The 5,346-nt window shown below is 45.2% G+C and overlaps 1 non-coding gene across 1 annotated transcript; it reads right to left on the bottom strand.

Annotated features, from left to right (window-relative positions):
- Positions 1-2,063: 2,063 nt before the first annotated feature.
- On the bottom strand, positions 2,064-2,170 carry LOC111819718 (U6 spliceosomal RNA). Its single transcript, XR_002823288.1, has one exon. It is a non-coding gene; the product is annotated as a U6 spliceosomal RNA (small nuclear RNA).
- Positions 2,171-5,346: the final 3,176 nt, after the last annotated feature.

The following is a 5,346-nucleotide window of genomic DNA, read 5'->3' as shown; positions in this document are numbered from 1 at the left end:
CCGTAGGGTTTCCAAGGCTATAAATCTTTACAGAAGCAGATTCCCACGTTTCTCCCTTGAAGCTGCTGGTGAGTTCGAACCTCTGACCTTTCAGTTAGCAGCTGAGTGCTTTAACCATGTGCCACTAGGGCTCCACACAGTTAAATTAAGGGGGGAAAGCTGTTCCAGGCAGAGGAAACAGCAAATACAAAGAACTTGAGGACTGAAAGGGCTTGGTGCACTCCAGGACTAGACAGGCTGTCTGCACAGATACTACTATCCACACAGTTAGTGGGGAGACTCCAGAGCAGTCTCGTTGCCCCTTCAATACAAAACTATGTTTTCGGCGTTTTGAAAAAAGGCCACATCGTTCTCACCTACAAGATCAGGCCCAGAGTGGCTTGGAGAGCTGCTGCTGCTGCTTTGGGGACTTTTCATTGTAGACCCACTTCTTCAGAATCTCTTTTCCTCCCTTCTTCCTTCCCTTTCATTTTCCTTCTGTCTTCCTCCTCTTTCTCTCTCTTCCTCCTTCTGTCTCCTTTCTTCCCTCCTCCCTCCACTCCCTCTGCAGGCCCTAAGAGTAGTGCCTCTGGAGGTGCTCTTTGATATGTAAAGGCTGGTATGTAAAGGGGGAGCTTGAGTGGAGCTGAGCCCATGGTGCCACCAGCCCTGGTACCAAAGCACTGTCCCTGTTCACTCACAGGGTCATCATCTTCCCAGCCCGTCCCAGACTGGAAACTCCACAGCATGAATGTATAGCCATCTATGACCTTGCCTTCTTCCTTGCTCTCTCCTTACTGAAATCTAGTAGTCACTAAGTCTTGTCATTTTTACTTCCAAAATCTCTCTCAAACACGTGCCCATCTTTCTGTTTACTCTCCGAATGTCACATTTCTGTTCTGTGTACTCTAAAGCATGACTCTGATTGTGTCATGCCGCTTCTCAGAGACCTGTGTTTGGATACTGACGTCTGGAGTCCTCATCAGCCCAGCAGACCTGATGGCCTATCTCCATCCCTTCCCTCAGTTCTCCTCCTTCCTCACCCTGCCCTCCACACGTAATCCTCTGATGGACCCTGAGATCATGTGCCTCTAGGCCTCTAGGCATTTGCTCCTCCTTCTAAGTAGGGTGTGCCTCAGCCTTGGTGGTCTTGCTTATGCCTGAAGGCGCAGCTCAAATCCTACCTCCTCTAAGGAAACTGTCTTCTGATCCCCACATCCCAGGGTTTTCATCTTTCCGATCTCCCACTGAATTTGTTACCCCCTGCGGGGAAGCCCTTGCAGTCAGTCTTGAGGGATTTTGTGTGTGGTCACTTGTGTGTATGGCTGCGTGTCACAAGGAGCTCCTGGGAGATCCGACATAATGTCCCTCTTACCTCCACCCCACAGTCCTTCTCACAGAACCTACCCTTAGCACAAGGTCGATACGTGTTTCTATAGTGGTGTGACAAAAGCCAGAAGTCTGAAATTATTTGAGTTGAGCCAGGAACATCACGCTGATGCTCAGGGGTTGCGGTCCTCAGCTGACCTCTCTTGCCATATTCTGATGCCTTGAAATGTGGGTCCATCATTAGCTGAAGAATGATGCAACCTCAAAAATGAGCCTGAATTTTGCTTTTCAGTACGGCCTGTTTTAAATAAATATACTATATGACGTTTAACTCTTCAAGCTAGATGAATTTGGCAATAATTATTTACATTATAAAAGGATTCTTTACTACACCAAAAAATTTGTATGGAAGGCTTTCAAATACCATATATGCCTGTGTACTTAACACCATTCAATATATAAAATCTTGATTTATGCACAGCTATTGTAGTTGTACTTTTACTACATTCTAAAATAGATCTAAACTTAAGATACGTTCATTGAAACAGGAGTGACACTGGCTTAAATCTATTCTGGTAACTACAGATTACATTCTGAAGCTCTGAAAGTATGAGGGTTTTAAATTTTCCTACTTTTTTATTGTGGCAAATATCTATGTAACAAAACATTTGCCATTTCAACATTTTCACATGTACAATTCAATAACATTAATTATGCTCATCATGTTGTTCAACCATCACCATTATCTAAAATATGGAATTATGGAATGCTTCATGAATTTGCGTGTCATTTTTGTGCAGGGGCCGTGTTAATCTTCTTTGTATTATTCCAGTTTTAATATATGTGCTGTCAAAGCAAGCACAGGGTTTTTTTTGTTGTTTTTTTTTTTTACGATCCATCTGAAGGACAGTGGAAAGCCTGATTTGGTGCTTGGCCGATTGGTCTAAGGGCAGTAGCCATTATTTTCACTGAAGTGACACAGCGTGTTCAAGGACCCACCTGATGTTTGAAGACAGTTTTACAGTGGTTAGAAATGGTTCAGGTTTCTAATCATTTCATAAGCTGGCTGCTAAATGATACGTGCCGTCAACATTGGTTCTTTCAGGGGGGAAAGAAAGCCCACCCCTAATTACAGGCTAGAAAAGATAACAGTGGTAAATCTGAAAGCATGAAAGTATTCTTTTCTTTTGACCTCTTTTGAGGAATGATCTGAGAACTTCAGCCATTTCAGTAAAAGGGTGGCATGGCAGATTTTCAAAATCCGGAATGGAAAGAGCTTCAGAGGAATCTACCCGGATGCAACAGTGCTTATTCTCTGAGATTTTGATTTAAGAGAAGACAGATGCGCTGGCAAACGAGAAACGCTGTGCTTCCTGTTCTCTGAGTGTCCAGCATGCAGGGTGTAGGCTAGAGCTTGTTAAAAACCAGCACTGTCCCCCCAAAAAATCCTCTCCCAGGCTAACTGGTGAACATTAACACATTAAAATTCCAAATTATTGCTCGATTTTATTATTTTCTTTGTTCCACATGTAGAATAGAAGGATGCAAAAGAAAAATCAATTGCTAAAATGAAGTTGGGGGTGCCATTTGTTCTTATGAAACTAATTCAGTTGGTAGTTAGAGTCTCCCTTCTTGCTGATTTTTCCTGGAAAAGGACATCAAACCCAGGCTATCCAGATCTCCCCTAGTACTGGTGCAGGTACTTTTGGCTCCTGGTCTAGTTAGAGGGTGATATCTATATGGTTATATGTTCTTCCCCTTTCTTCCTCCCTGAGCAGGGAGGGGGCAGCAGGGGGAGAGGCATTTTGTATGTAGGGGCAGGAAGAATTGGTTATTTCTTTCCCCAGCGCATTCCTGAGTAGTTTCTTACTTCTTCACAAAAACTGTATAATAAGTTCCTTAGTGAGAGTGTGCTCTGTCTATATGCCAAAAACCTAGATTCACACATACGTTATGGGATGTTAAGCTGGCAGTCGTAGACTCTCAAACAGGGTTACAGCTCAGGAGATGATCAAGTGCAGCCTTTGTCTGGTGCAGGGATTCCCCTTGTACAGCCAGTGTCTCTCTGCTTGGACTGCCAATCCCCGAGGCACTCCTATTCGACTGAGTGTCCACTGGTGCTGATGATTAGAAAATTCTTCATTATGCTGAGCCAAAAACTTCCTCCGGGCAATGGCTGCCCCATTGGCCTTGATTCAGCCCTTTGAAGCCCCACACAAAAATCTATTTCTTCTTCTCTGTGACAGTCATTTAGTTCATTTGGGCATTCAAAGACAAGGATCAGGTCCCCTGAATCTTTACTTCTTCAGGCAAAATGCCCCAGTTTGTCCAATCCTTTGAGGAGGACAGAGCTAAGAATTGAACATAGCTGTGTAAGTGGAGGTCTGACCAGCTCAGAGAGGGGCAAGGTCGTCACAGCCTCACTTCGGAATATACTTGTATTAGCATAGCCTGAGGCTGAGTTAGGTTCCCTGTGGGCCTCCTGAGAGTTTGCCATTGGCTCCTTCTTCTGGGTTCTGCACTGGGCCACAAGGGAATAGCATGTACTTCGGTGTCAGAGATGGATGTATCTTTTTGGGGACTGCCATTCAGCCTACCACAGATGTCTTTGACTCTCTACTTTCTCTCCTTTTGCAACTGTCTTTTCCCTGGATTGTATTTGAACCCACCTCTCCAGAGTCATTGGCCTCAGGTCTTTATTCTACATGCTTTGTGTCTCTTCTTTCCTTCCTTCAGCATCCTGGCTGCTACTCTGGAGGGTGCCAGGGCTGCTTCCTTCATCCGTGTTCCACAGATGTGGGTGGGGCCGTCAGGGATTAGGCGACCTGGGGACAGCACAGGTCTTCCTGGTCCATTTCCTCATTTTCCGTGAAGCATGCTCTGGCTAGTCAGTGGAATTGTCATCAATGGGAAGTAGAAGCCATCACTATTAAAATATGCATTACCAGTCCTTAGACTTAGGGAAGATCCCACAGTGAATATATTCTGGATTGAGAAGGAACACCTAGAGGAAGACTTACATCCTTGCATTTCCCCCTTAATTTAGTCCAAGATTGGCTCATTGAACTTGAAGGACATTATTTTTATTTTCAGTGTTCAAGTGTTTCTTTCTGTAAAAAATCAGGAGATGCTCCCATGCAGCTCTGCAAGTGCGTTATAGGCATGATCTTCATGCCCCTCAACTAGCCTGTCGGCACCCCAGCCTGTCTCAGAAGTTCCATGGTCCTTTCTGTGGGATCGCCAGTCTCCTCTTGGCTTCTGGGCCCTCCAAATGCAGCTCACACTAAAATGTGCTTTTCTCCAAAATGTGTGTATACCATTTTGTTTACAGTTGACATTCCAGAGCCCCCAAAAAGCCTAGGATAAGTAGGACAGGAGTATTGGGTCTGGTGAAGTCAGTAGCAGAGCTGAGGAAAGGCAGAAAGAGGACAGTGGCCTTGGAGGATCTGTTCTATGAGGATGGTGGCCCAGGAGGATCCTGTCACTGCTGCAACCAGGATCACCATTTCACATCTGCCCAGAGCATCCTCCTGAAGTCCTGCTGCATACCTTTCAATGTGCCTTGTTAAGAAAGGTCTGCACAGGAATGGTAGCTGGGGGAGACCGATTAATCAGACAGTCCCTGCCCTGCTTGCAGCTGGCAGTAAGTCAGTGCTGCACATAGTGCTATGAGTTAGAGACTCTTGGGAGACCTGCAGGCTCCTGGGGGATCCAGAAAGCTTCCTGGAAGGACTGGAATTTGATCTGGGCCCTAATTGGTGAGTAAGAGCTAGAGAAAGAGGAGAAAGGCAGATAGAACAATACACCCAAAGGTGTGCCCTAAGCTGTGTCCCCACAATCAGTGCTCCTGATTGCCCCTTTCCTGGTCATCCAACCAGAGCTGAACTAGAGGAACTTCAGACTTGAAAAAGACCTTAAGGATCATCTAATAGGACAGATAATCAAATGTACTGCTTGGAGATCTCTGGTCTCAATTTGCTTGCTAGGTTTAAAGAACAGTGATTTTCCATTTTGACAAGGCTTGTTTGATATAGCCAC

This window comes from Trichechus manatus, unplaced genomic scaffold (assembly GCF_000243295.1).
Source record: "Trichechus manatus latirostris isolate Lorelei unplaced genomic scaffold, TriManLat1.0 scaffold00016, whole genome shotgun sequence".
NCBI lineage: Eukaryota > Metazoa > Chordata > Mammalia > Sirenia > Trichechidae > Trichechus > Trichechus manatus.
The sequence above is the reverse complement of the archived record's forward strand: the minus strand, read 5'-3'. Positions and strand labels throughout refer to the sequence as shown.